The sequence below is a fragment of the Miniopterus natalensis genome, chromosome 1 (genome assembly GCF_054644295.1).
Source record: "Miniopterus natalensis isolate mMinNat1 chromosome 1, mMinNat1.hap1, whole genome shotgun sequence".
Lineage (NCBI taxonomy): Eukaryota > Metazoa > Chordata > Mammalia > Chiroptera > Miniopteridae > Miniopterus > Miniopterus natalensis.
Window position 1 is genome coordinate 90507045 of NC_142081.1, and position 14491 is coordinate 90521535.

The 14491-nt window shown below is 38.4% G+C and overlaps 1 protein-coding gene and 1 pseudogene across 16 annotated transcripts in view; one reads left to right on the forward strand and one right to left on the reverse strand.

Moving 5' to 3' along the window:
- PARD3 (par-3 family cell polarity regulator) overlaps positions 1-14491 on the reverse strand; it is a 720826-nt gene that overhangs the window by 475723 nt on the left and 230612 nt on the right. The gene's annotated exons all lie outside the window — the stretch shown is intronic.
- LOC148094260 (ubiquitin-conjugating enzyme E2 L3 pseudogene) overlaps positions 1-14491 on the forward strand; it is a 76801-nt pseudogene that overhangs the window by 1434 nt on the left and 60876 nt on the right.

Genomic DNA, 14491 nt, shown 5'->3' on the forward strand with positions numbered 1-14491 from the left:
ACAAGTTTGTCTTTTCCAGACCCTTTGTGTTCCCTTTGAATTCAGCAGACTGGTTTATGGTTGGACACAAACACACAGGACAATAAAAACAAAGTCATAAATCTAGAGGCACAGAACAGTCAGAGACACGGGCTGACCACAAGACTCAGATACCATTTTGTCCATGCATTGCCAGACTGGTCAAGAACAATAGCTGACGCCTGCAGACCTCCACGGCTGCATGTAGCTGCATTCTGTTCCCAGCTTCACCTTACCCCATTTCCCTTTATAATCCTGTCCCTTGCACCATGCTGTAAGACAGGTTTTGGATGCTCGTATGCTCCGTCTTCTTGGCTGGCTGGCCTTCTCAATAAACGCCTTGTATGATTCAACCCTGCCTCCGATGAATTGGACACAGCCACAGGCAGCCAAACCCAGCTGGGGATTTCCAGTAACAGCATGTGTTATCTTATTTAACTTTGACAAACTGCTCAGAATAGTTCCTGAAAATAGTAAGTACTCAATAAATGTTAGCTAATACTATTATTACTTGAGAGAATTTCAAGAGATTGAGGTTATCCAAAAGAGGAAGGTGAAGGACATTGGGATTAAGTTAAGCCATATGAACTTTTTCATGAAAAGTGTGGGCACCCTTGAATGCACACCAGCTTAACTTGCATTTATTCTGCAGAAGGTTTCAAGGATAAAGGACTAGAAGGTAAACACTCCTAGCTCGTTTGTCTAATGATAAAGAAGTCATGAGGGTCTAAACTAATGGAAAGCCAGTGGAGTGAAAAGACAATTAAAATGTGTAATTATTAAAATGCAGACTGAGACTTATTTAAAAGAGTCTAGTACATGGTGGGTGGCAGGGTGAAAGAGAGGATGAATATGAGATGTCTTTGGGGCATGGGTAGTTGGGCTGAGGGCAAGTACAAGACAAAGAAGCTTGGGACAAAAAACAATGCATTCAGTTTCAGGTAAAACTATCATCTATCCAGTATATATAATTCCCAGTAGACAACAGGGAATGAAGGGGAGTTCAAGGCTAAAGAAATATAACTGAGTGGCAGCAGCTTGTAGGTGATTCTTGCAGCTATGAGTTTAGAAAAGTCCTCCAGTCTAAATATAGATCAAGTACGGTAATCAAGAGCAAAACCTGGATAGAGTTGCAACTGCAGGTTTCTCTTCCCTTCAGAAAAGGGAAGGTATCTTGGAGCAATGATCAGAAGTGCTACCTTAGACACAATCGGAGCATCAAGGAGCCTCTCCAATTGGCCAAGATGGCACAGCGGGAATTTCTTACACCAAGCTGCCAAAAGCTAGAAAGATGGAGTGGACCCAGCATGCCAAAAGCTAAAAAGATAACTGGACAGAAAAAAAGCCCTCCCCGCCCTATCCCTATAAGAACCCTGGCTTGAGCAGGAAGGGGAGATGGTCTGTGAGATGGGAGTCCACCATTCTCCCAGGTTGTGCAGCACCTGGATAAACCACTTTCCTTTTGCACCAGCACCAGCACCAGCCTCATAAGAAAGTTTGACTTTCTTTGCAGCAAGCAGCAAAACCTACAGTTTCAGTTACAGTAGCATTTAAATAGCACAGGAGGCATGTTAGCACTTTCTCTAGGAAAGTTACATCAATATAGGTTTCAACAAATGCGACCAATGCTAAAATAATTGCAATAAGAGGGGAGGGATATTAAAAGAATATGTATAAACTTAATTTTAGACACTCAGTATTTGTTCAAGTAACAGCAAGCAGATAAATTCATCTTCCCAATATGCTTGTCTTAACAAATGCTAATTCTATAAAAGTTCTTGATTTTCTTGTGAAAGGGTCCATTTCATTAATCTTTGTGTCTTGCCCAGGTCCTGTCTAAAAGGTACCTCTAGAAATACATGGTGGATTAACATCACTTATCATAACTATTTTGCAATCCCTTTGAAAAATGTAGGCAAGTTAATATCTTACAAGTCCTCTGGGCATTTTTCTCTAACCTCACCCCTTTGCTTACACCCAGAAAAGAAAGCTCCTTTCACAGCTTACCACATAAGAGAAAAAAATGTTCCAAAGATATTCCATCACAGCTCCTCACCACTAATTCACATTAGTATCTATCACACCATTCATCTCAACCTGTAGTTAACACCTGTGTTCCACAAATCAGAGCCAGTGAGTAGGAATTCAGTATAGCAAAAAAATATTTAAAATATTTGAAGCTTTCACTCCCCTTTTCAAACACATAAATATATACTAAACATATTTAAAAGCTAAGGCTGTGTTAACAATCACCCCTATAGTCCATGGAAGGAGCAATGGAGAGTACAGTTCTTCTCTTCCCAACACCAATATGTCTCAAATACCAAAAAACGTGTCAAGGATCTCAGTGGAGTAAGGACTAAGCTCTTTATGTACATGAAAATTTATTTCTCTAAAGGCTATATAAAGACCTTAGAGGAAATAAACTACAGAACCATTGTTTCTCACTGATCATTACATTTTTTTATAGAAGGTCCTGAAAAAAAATCTCACAATCTTTTAGACAGTGTCTATGCCAGAAAACCAACTACCACTGTAGAATCCTGAATTCAAGATTCCCTCATTCTTGGTCAGCCCTTGCAATGACCCTTCTGGTCCCTCGGAGGGCACAGTGGTCTCAGCACATCACCTTGCTGCCTTCTGAAGAAATCAATATAGTCAATACCTTGAACAGGACATAATGAATTTAAAGCATAATAGTATGAATGACCAAAGGTTTGAAAGATAAGGTGAGAGAAACAACAGTGTAACAGACAGTAAGAACAGTACCAGAAGACTAACAACAGGGAACTATCTGTAAAGCCAAGGAGACAATGGGTATTTACAGATAAAAGAGGAGACCAACTCAGACCATGACGGCTGTGGGGACCACACTCCTCATCAACATTGTATCTCTGAAATCCCCAGGGTCTAGACCAGCGCCTTGCACATAGTAGGCACAGAATAAATATTTACTGAAGGAATGAATGAATCCTCCAAAGCACCACGTAGTTCAATACACATTATATTTCAAATCTCATAGGTAAGAAAACTGCCAAACAGACCATCTGCTAAGCTTCCTCTAGTATGAGAATTCATGGGGGCAAAATGAGTATGCCATTATATTAATAAACATTCATCATATTCCTTTCAAGTAAAGGAATGGTTTAAATAAGTTTTCTTGACTGAATCTGAAATCTGTTACTTGCAATATAATTTCTATGAAAAAATAAACAAGTTCCAAATAACTAATTTTAAAAGTTTTCGAACACAAACCCATTCCTAAATGGAGAGGCGGAGGGAGGGGGGGAGGGGAGGAGAGGAGAGGAAACAGCTTCACAGAGTAGTTTTATCAAACATTCAAAGAAGAATACCTATTCTCCTCAAACTATTACAAAAAATTCAAGAGGAAGGAAGACTTCCAAGATCTTTTTACAAGGCCAGCATTATCCTAATCCCAAAACCAGACAAAGACACTTCAAAAAAAGAGAATTACAGGCCAATAACCCTGATGAACATAGATGCCAATCTCCTCAACAAAATATTAGCAAATAGAATTCAGCAATACATTAAAAAGATCATACAACATGACCAAGTGAGATTTATTCCAGGGATGCAAGGATGGTACAATATTAGCAAATCAATCAATGTGATACATCACATAAACAAAATGAAAGATAAAAATCATGTGATCTTATCAGTAGAAGCAGAAAAAGCATTCAACAAAATATGGCAACCATTTTTTCATTTATTTCAAATATTTCTTTTTATTGATTTCACAGAGAGGAAGGGAGAGGGAGAGAGATAGAAACTTCAATGATCAGAGAGTCATTGACTGGCTGCCTCCTGCACGCCTCCTACTGGGGATCAAGCCTGCAACCTGGGCATGTTCCCTGACTGGGAATAGAACCTCGATCTCCTGGATTGTAGGTCAATACTCAATCGCTGAGCAATGCTAGCCAGGCTCCAGCAACCTTTTTTTATTAAAACTCTCAGCAAAGATGGAATAGAAGGATCATACTTCAACATAATAAAGGCCATATATGACAAGCCTACAGCCAACATTATAAACAATGGGCTAAAACTAAAAAGGGCTCCCTTAAGAACAGAAACAAGAAAGGGGTGTCCAGAAATCGATGGCATTTTTATACACCAATAATGATCTCTCTGAAATAGAAACTTAAAAAAAATCCTATTTACCACTGCAACAACAACACCACAAAAACATACCTTGGAATAAACTTAACCAAAAAGGTTAAAGACCTGTACTCAAAAAACAACAGGACATTGGAAAAAGAAATAGAGGAAGATACAAACAAATGGAAGACTATACTATGTTCATTGACTGGAAGAATCAACATCATTAAAATGGCCATACTACCCAAAGCAATCTATAGATTCAACACAATCCTATTAAAATACCAACAGCATATTTCACAGATCTAGAACAAATACTCCAAAAATTTGAATGGAACCAAAAAAGACCCCAAATAGCTGCAGCAATCTTGAGAAAGAAGAACAAAGTAGGAGGGATCACAATACCGGATATCAAGTTATACTACAAAGCAACTGTAATCAAAAGAGCCTTGGTACTAGTACAAGAACAGGCATATAGAACAATGGAATACAACAGAGAACCCAGAAATCAACCTAAGCCATTATGCTCAATTAATATTTGACAAAGTAGGCAAGAACATACAATGGAGTAAAGACAATTTCTTCAATAAATGGTGCTGGTACAACTGAACAAACAAGATACACAACAGAGCCAGCACCTGAAGACAATTCAATTTCTATTGGTCAAGTACACAGTTTTTCCATATGATTTTTTAGGTTATACCAATTAGCCAGCCTGTACATTAAAAACTTATTTGAAAGCAATATTTATTAACCCTGAAACTATGTTCTGTAAATCAAAACTATCTCTTTCTTCCTTCTTTTCATTTTTATATCCCACTTCCTTTAGAAGTTTCTCTATTTAAAGCAGCATGAAATTCACTACTCAAATAGCATTAGTTTTACCCTGTAGTAGTCACTCAACGAATGTGGTTTATGAATAATGTTCCTCAACACTACAGTCTTCTAAATGGGAAGTGACAGTCTTCTGTTTCCTACACATACAGCAAGAGCTAAAGGAAGAGGCAGCCCGTGATTAGCTTTACTTTTGTAAATACCTTGAGTAAAATGCCTGTCACTTCCAACAAGTATTCCTTTGGTCTTTATCACATTCCTAATATAATTTCCTGTTCATCATTCTCAAAAGTCAACACTGAATTACTCAGAGAGGAATAATCCAGAGGAATTATCCAGAGGAATTACTCAGAGAGGAATTCTTACTTCTGCTATGTCCAAATAATCAAACTACCCAAGCACCTCTATGGAGGATGGGCAGGAGCAAGGAACACTATACTGCAACCATCAAATAGCTACATCTCAATAGTTAAGTTTTTAAATGTTTTTGTTGGCATCCTCTAACAACAATAGAAAGTTCAATCCAATGTATTTTTCTTTAATACATTGTGACATCTTTGAAAATCCAGTACCAAAACTGATTGTAGTAGTGCTATCTCCCATGTGAGAAACCCTCTGAATTAAGGAGCCTTGCTGGGATATGCTATGTGTTTGTATTGCAGCAGGACTCCGATGATTGCCTTTGACTTGAGGCGCTCGACAACAAAGCCTTCTCTAAATAATTTTCTCATCTGAAAGCTAAGATTTTATGATGAACCCCATTAAGACAAAAACAAACACAGAAGCATGGAAAAGAATGAAGAATCTCAGGGGCGAGGTGGGGGTGGGTCAGTGGGGAAAGATTAACCAAAGGAGAAAAAATACGCGCGCGCGCATAACCCATGGACACAGACAATAGTGTGGTAAAGGCCTGGGGCAGGGAGTGGGTGAAAGGTAGAAGGGGTCAATGGCGAAAAAAGGGGACATCTGTAATATTTTCAACAATAAAAAAAAATTCATTATCCATAGCTCCTGTATTCACTTTATACAGGTGAGAATCTCTTTAGTTTTGAATCCTGACAAAATAGCCCACAACCCACAATATGAAGTCAGAAGGCTATGTGATGGGGTGAGTTGTTGTTGCTTACTTAGGTCTTCTGCACAGTGTGGAAAGCTGGCCAATCTTCGCCCTGTTGTACAGTTTTGCTTTTTCATTACATTGATGGCCATTTAGCAAAAACATTTATATCTCCTAAAATACACTGAATTTACGCACTAGTTAAACATCTACTTAGGTTCCATTGTTACTTTTAAAATTATCCTACTGTCCTCAAAAACAAACAAATTTCATTGAAACACTCTAGTCAGAAATTTTATTCTATTTTTTCTTAATATATCTTTATTGATTTCAGAGAGAGGAAAGGAGAGGGAGAGAGAGAGACAGAAACACCAATGATGAGAGAGTCACTGATCAAGCCCGCAACCCGGGCATGTGCCCTGACCGGGAATCAAACCCCGATCGCCTAGATCCTAGGTTGATGCTCAACCACTGAGCCACACCCAGCCGGGCTCTAGTCAGAAATTTTATTTCAAAAACTGAAATCACTGTGTGTCCATCTTTTGGTGGGGATGCTCTTGCACTTTTTCTCCTTCTGTGTGTAAAGTGGGCTATGGCACTCTGACCTCTCTGTAAAAAGGATCTAGTAATGGAGACCGGACAGCACAAATATCTGAGCCAGTCCACACTTCCACTTCTTCTGGATGATCGTGCCCACACAGTTCAATAAGCAGATACCATCCATCATACAAAAGTACATGCCTGCCACCTAGAATCACACTGCCTTAAATCAATGTTGCCAATGATGAACTAATAAAGCAAAAACTTTGCTGGACCTTTTCATATCTAAGCCAACTTAGTTTTTTTTTAAAATCCCTCAAGTTCTATGAAATAAACCATGGTTCATTTGCTGATTCCTTAAATGAACAGTTGGAGTACCCATATATCCATCTATACTGGACACACAGATGCTCAACAAGGAAGAGACAGTCCTTGTATGTCACCATATAACATGCAGATCACTGCCAAACACTGTCCATCTTTCATGTATTGAAATCTATACCACATAGAGAAATTAAATCCTTCCTTTAAAAAACACATATTACAATGCAACATTAAAAATTTCAAGAAAATCATGTCCACAGAGTATCAAGGAAGAAAAAAGTCTCTCCTCAGGGCTTGTGTATTTTACAATCACTCCATATTTGAAGATAATTAGGATTTTCTTCCAACTCAGAAAAAAAAAAAATCTTTGCTGTGCTTTTTTAATTATAGGTGTTAAAATAAAACAAGAGGAGTATAATATTAAAAAGCTTCACTTCAAAAACAGAATTTTTTCCATTATTTAAATAATTTACTAATTTTTCACCTATTCATTATTCTTAAGGACACCATGTCTATACTATCCCAATCTAAAACATCACAGGATGACTTACTGTATACAACAAAGGCCCTTCACTTTAGAAGACAAACAAAAGTTCTACATAATTTTACGCATGTCAATTTAATGCTGTGAGTACTACAGAAATTCTTTCATGTTTATCTAGCTCTCCTGAGACCTGGCTATTGAAAAACATGTTAGAATTGAATATCTTCTTCAAAATGCATGTAAAAAGAGTGGCTCTGAATCAACTGAAGCTATAAAAGGAAGTCTCATGTAAATTACATAACATGAAATTTCAAAGTGACATAAAGTTTGCATACACACATCTCTAAGGGGGTAAGAAAGAAACATACCATGTTCTGAGGTCTACAGCTGAGTAGGCAGTTTTTCCAAAAGCCTGATGGGATGATAGAATCATGGCTACCAGCACCCACAGCCCCACACATGGAAGTCAATTATTTTTAAGTGACTAACAACAATCAAACAACTGCAATACCTTAAAAGTAACATATCACATACAAATAGTCATTTTTTAACCTACTGAGTACATTCACTCACTCAAATGTACATGGGTAACAGGTCATTTCAGGATGAAAGAGCCTAGGAGTCTTCTGCCCCACTGTGATTTTCAATTCCTCTAGCCCTAGGCTTGAGGCATATCAAGAGGCTCAGAAATTTGCCCTGATGCATCTGCACAAACATTTTAAAGCTAAACATCAAGGAGAAATGCTGGACATGAAGGCCTGATGAAGTGGGAGACCACATCCACCCTTGCTCTGGACTGAGATCCAGAGACCATTCAAGAAATAATCCACCATGACCAACCATTAATGAGGGGGTGGGAGAGAGAAGCGTCACAGAAACATTCCCCAAAATAAGCAAATGCTCTGACGGAATTGGTCAGGCCAAAATGACAGGCATCTGGGACACCAGCTACAAAGTGAGGACAGAGGCCAAACCAACGGCCCTCCCCAGGCAGAGCACCCACACCACAGGCAGACGTAACTATGACCTCACAGAAGACCCCAAGATTATTCTATGCATTTGAAAGAGACAAAAATCTCTCAGTACAACAGAGCAGAAATGTAATTTTATTGTCACCCCACTTGTTTTTTTGTTTGGATCCTGCTACAAAATAGAGTTAAAAGAAAGTGAGGTAAAGAAAGACCTCACTGTATAACTGTGTATGTTCAAAATTGTGTCTCAAGCAGCAGCAACATCTCTAAAAACACCTATAACTACATTTTGAACTCAGTGTTTCAAAAATAAATCAAATTTCAAAAAAAATCCTCAAGCAAATTATAACTTAGATCTAAGTTTAGTTTTCAGGAATCGAATATTTTAACTATTACATACAACTGACTTCAAGCTTTAAGGGAGATTTAGTAAATGGAATAAGAAAGCATTTAAAGTGTCAAATTACCATTAGAATATAACAGTGAAACCTACTGAAAATTTTGTCAATAATGATTTGAAATGACTATGCCCTTAGGTAAAGCAGCACTTCAAATACTAAAATAACCCACAAAACGACACTACATAATACAACTAAACTACTACACTATGTGGCCACACTATAAAACAGACTTAAATGCATGCTAGGTGAGATCCTGGTGATGACTCAGAAGAATGAGCAAATCACCACTAATAAACCTTCAGTCCTTAGTAGCAGCCAGACTCCGAGCAGTGGAAATGACTAACCAACCCTGTGCTGCAGTGCTCGCCATACACAGTGCAGGGATGAGAACCAGCGAAGGGGCTTGTGAAAAAGGGACGCCCAGGCCTCCTCTCCACCCACTGCATCTTGAGTTCCCAGAGCCTGATTTCAAGAAGCCTGAGGCCTGTGATTCCCAGTGGGGTTTTGCATTTAGAAAAAACATGGCCTTAGAAAATCTTTGAACAACAGAAGAAATGCAAAATAGTGTATTCAATAAATGGCAAATCTTGAGGAAACTACAAGAGATTAGGGAGGATAAACAAATGGGTAAGTGTAAAGGAGGCCTGGCTCAGTGGGACACGCTCAATGTACTGAAATGTATGCTTTTTATGGAACACACTAAGGATAGCAAATTACAAAGAAAGAAATTTAGGGAAGAAAAAAGCATGAAACAAAAAACAAGTGTGAGATAAAAAAGCATACATTAATCAAGTATTTGGGTTTTAGGAGAAAGGATTTTTATTAACCCCACTGGACCACATGAGCTGTAACACATAATAGGCAATGTTTTGTTCAAAAAAATGGTAAGACTCTCACCATAACATTTACAGTACTACAAACGATGCTATAGAATTCTGTCAAAGCAGACCCGGGACTGGCATCCTGAGGCTCTGGTGATGTAAATACTAAAATTGCCTACTGCTGTTTTATGTATTTTACTGCTAGACTAGTGATGCATTTAACACACAAATGCCAGCAATTCCAGGTCAGGATACAAAAATTTATTATGGATGTGCTTTAAGCTAATGTTGATTCCAAGAGTTTACCATCCATCAGCTATTCTAGTGCCAATTAGCACCTTAAAAATCATGTGTAAATATTTGAAAAACATGTTAGCAATTAAAGGGAGGAAATATTCCACATCAAAATCGGGAAGAGACGTTAAGTGCTAAAAGGTTACTGCAATCTCAGAACATAAAGTTTCACAGCATAACACAAAATGCTGTATGCACTCTAAATAAAAATACAACATGTAGGTCCTATTTAAAATTCAGTAAATGCCAAATATTATTTACTGCTTTCAAAACTAATAGGTCCTCTAATTGAATATAAGAGGTTTCAAACTTTGTGCATCATTAACTTATACTCCACGTTGGTAATGAAGTGTTGACGAATGCTTTCAGTGACCTAAGAACCTGAAAAATTCTGAATAAAGGTAGCTTACAATTTTTCTTTGTACTTTTTAATGTTTGCATTTTTTTTTTTTTAATCCTCACCAAAGGATTTTTTTCCCATTGCTTTTCAAAGAGGTGTGGGGAGAAAAACATGGATGTGAGAGAGACACATCAACTGGTTGCCTCCCAATCGAGCCCCAAATATAGCCAGGGAATGAGCATGCAAGTGAGGTATGTGCCCTTGGCCAGAATCAATCCTGGGACCCACCCTTCAGTCCGAGGGCTGATGCTCTAACCACTGAACCAAAATGGCTAGGGCAATACTTGCTTTTTTTAAATAAAAAATGTTGGTGTGTCTAGTACAAGTCTTAAAATCAAGCTTCTTTCTTATGTAATATAAAAAGGAGAACGGCCTAGCCAGGCATGGCTCAGTGGTTGAGCATCAACCTAGGATCCAGGAGATCGTGATTCGATTCCCAGTCAGGGCACATGCCCAGGTTGCGAGCTCTATCCCCAGTCGGGGGCGTGCAGGAGTCAACCAATCAATGACAACTCTCCCATCATTGATGTTTTTATCTCTCTCTCCCTCTCCCTTCCTCTCTGAAGTCAATAAAGATGTATTTAAAAAATAAATAAATAGGAAAACATAAATTTCTCGGAATTTAAAAACTTTACATTCTAAGAAGAATTACCCTCATAAAAAAATAAATAAATAAAAATAAACTGAAAGAACTTAATATACCAAGTTAAGTAGGTACAGTTAAGGCCCAAAGACAACTCAATAGCCTTTCATCATAAATCAGAATCTCACAGTATTGGGGATATTTTTTAATTATTGAGCTTTAAAACTGTGGATAGCAGGAATTGATATATTTTTATTAAAAACCATACCAATTCTTCACAATGAGAAAAGTAGCCAAAAGCATTCATTCATGCAGACAAAGCTAGAAAACTAATAGTAGGATATTGAGAAGGCATTAAGAAAAGTATTTGAGATTCTAGTAAATGGTTGAAAATGAATAAATAAATATTCTTTTAAGAACAGTAATTCAAATGTTATCTTTGGCCTATATAGTCCCAATCCATTCAAATAGAATGAGCCTGCTAATATTCTACTTAACAAAAATGTTGGAAAGTTTTACTTCTAGTTTAAAATCCAATCAGAAGACAAAATCTTATATATAGCATGCATGGAAAAATGATCTCTTAGAAATAATTTAAGTCAGAAATAACTGATTTCCTAGAAATAATTTAAGTCAGAAATAACTGAGAAACAAAACAAAGAAAATGTGCAGGATCAGGGAATAATGAATACTTTAATTTTTGCTTTAACTGTTAGAAAGACTTGAAACAAGGACATGAATCATGTAACTTCCACACCTGAATGCTTATCACACATATTACTTTACTATCCTCATTTTTTGTAATGCTCTCATATGTTTTAGTCTTTGTAATCATACGTATCTTGTAAGGCCAATCCATCCAAGTTCAGGTGGCATCCCCCATTGGGAAATACCTCCACTCTCCTCACATACCTCCCACCCATCCAAAGGGGTGGCCCTGTGGTAGAAACAGGTGTTCTACATGACTACTTCATCACCCACAGCCATCATCACTGCTACCACCCTGCACAAGCTCCCCCACCCCAACATTTCCTGCCACAACTGATGAGGACAGGGCTGTACCTAGGATCTAAACTAGACCAATTGCATTATCTTTCCAGAGAACTTGCAGGTGGGTCTGAGGGACCAAATTGGCTAGAACTATCATAAGGAAAATTTAGTGATGTGAGACAGACAAAATATAACATGAAAACAGAGAGGCAAAAAAGTCTGCTCTAGGGAAGGAAAACTAAAGCAGAATTCCAGAAGAAAACAGGGACTGAGGAGGGATACTTTTGGGGTTCCTAACACCTTCTTAGTTATTGTTTCCATTAATTTCCTATGCTACTTGAAGTTGTGAAGAATCCTTACAGTATAATTACAGTTTCATTGTTTTCTGCTTAAGCTAACTTGATTGGCTATTGTTATGTGGAATATCATGAAACTCAACCGAATACACCCTAAAATTCTATGTGCAACAAAGATTAAATATAAAACTGCTACCTACAGTGACAGTGCACCAACCACAAGGAACAACATTTCACAGACACGCTAAGTTGGCCTATCAAAAGCAAGGCCCCTGGCTTCAAGTTCAAGACGGTGGTTTAGCAAGATCCTGAGCTCACCTCCTCTCGTTGACACCAAAACTACAACTACATATAGAACACTTTAAGAATGTCCTAAAGACTAGGAGAACAGATCTGCTACAACTATGGATGGGTAGGAGGGGCAGAGACTCAGTCTAGTCAGGGCCCATACGAACCCCTACTAGCTGCATGGTGGTCCACAAGTAGGAGGGATATCACAACCACAGAGGTCCTCACTTGAACAGCGAGGGGTCCAAACCCCAGCCTAAGGAACCTGCACCAGGAATAGGAGCCCCCATAACATCTGGCTTTGAAAACCAGCAGGGCTTATATCTGGGAGAGCCACAGGGCTATAGGAAACCACGGTTTGCTCCATCCAAGTCCAAGCACAGAAGCAGCAGGTTGAAAAGCAACTGGGTCATAAAAATGATACATTGACTAATTTTAGGGCATGTGTTGGAAGAAAAGGGATCTGTTGGAACTTTCTTCAAAGTCAGAAGTGCTGGTAAGCACCGTTTTCCCCCTTTCTTTACTCTCCCCTTCTACCTAGTTGGTGTGACACTGGCAGGTTCCATTTCTGACACTCACCATTAACCTTGCTAACAACCACCCAGGTGGCACTCCTCCAAAGCAGGCACCTGGTAGGTTGCTTCATTCAGCACCAGTACACAGCAGTGTGTCTGCAACAGCTGAGGATGGGCCTTGCAGCCAGTCACACAAAAGACCTAGTCTGCCCCCCCAGTGAACCCATAACAATTGAGGCCAGGCCTCACAGGAGCCAGGCCAGGGACCAGCCTTACCTGCCAGTGTGTTCATAGCAATTGTAACCCAACTACAACAAGGGGCCACATTAATCCACATAGGAAACACCTCTGGAGCACATAGCTCTGGTGACAAGGGGGATTCCACCACTAGGCCCCACAGGACACCTAAATAAAGCCAATTTTTCAAGAGCAAGAGATGTAGCTTATCTACCTAATACATGGGGGATGGGGGTGGAGGGGTGGTGACAAAATGAGGAGACCAAGAATATGTCCCAAACAAAAAGACAAGTCAAAATCCCAGAAAAAGAACTAAATGAAAGAGAGGTAAGCTGTCTATTAGATAAAGAGTTCAAAGTAATAGTCATAAATATGGTCATTAAACTCTGCATACCAGTGGGTACACTCAGTGAGAACTTTGACAAAGAGATAAAAATTGTAAGGAAAAAAAAGTATCAGAACTAAAGAATATAACAACTGAAATGAAAAATACACTGAAGAGAATCAAGAGCAGGTCAGATGACATAGAAAAATGGATTACTGAGCAGGAAGTCAGAATAGTGGAAATCACCCAATTGAAAGATCAAAAAGAATTAAAAAGAAGACAGCATAAGAGACCTCTGGGACAACATTAAGCATACTAACATTCTTATCATACAGAGTCCAGAAGGAGAAGAGAGAGAGAAAGGGATGGAAAATCTATTTGAAGAAATAATGGTGAAAATTTAACTTGGCAAAGAAAACAGACATCCAAGTCCAGGAAGCATAGCAAGTCCCAAACAAGATGAACCCATAGAGACCCACACCAAGATACATCATAATTAAAATGTTAAAAGTTAAAGATAATGAGAGAATCTTAAAAACAGCAAGACAAAAACTAGTTACAAGGGAATGTCCATAGGACTATAAATTGATTTTTCAACAGAAACTTTGCAGGCCAGAAAGGAGTGGGACAATATATTCAACATGATAAAAGGAGAAAACCTACAGCCAAGAATACTCTACCCAGCAAGGTTATCATTTCAGAACTGAAGGACAGATCAAGAATTCCCTAAACAAAAACTAAAGGAGTTCATCACCACCAAACCAGCATTTCAAGAAATGTTAAAGGGAATTCTTTAATTGGAAAAGAAAAGGCCAAAACTGGAAATAAGAAAATATATGAAAGAGGAAAAAAAACTCACTAGTAAAGGCAAACATGTAGTATAGGTAGAAGACCAACCATTTAAAAGACTAATATAAAAACAATTAAAATGACTATAAGTATATTCCTACCAATAATTACTTCAAATGTAAAGGAACTAAGTGCCCCATTGAAGAAA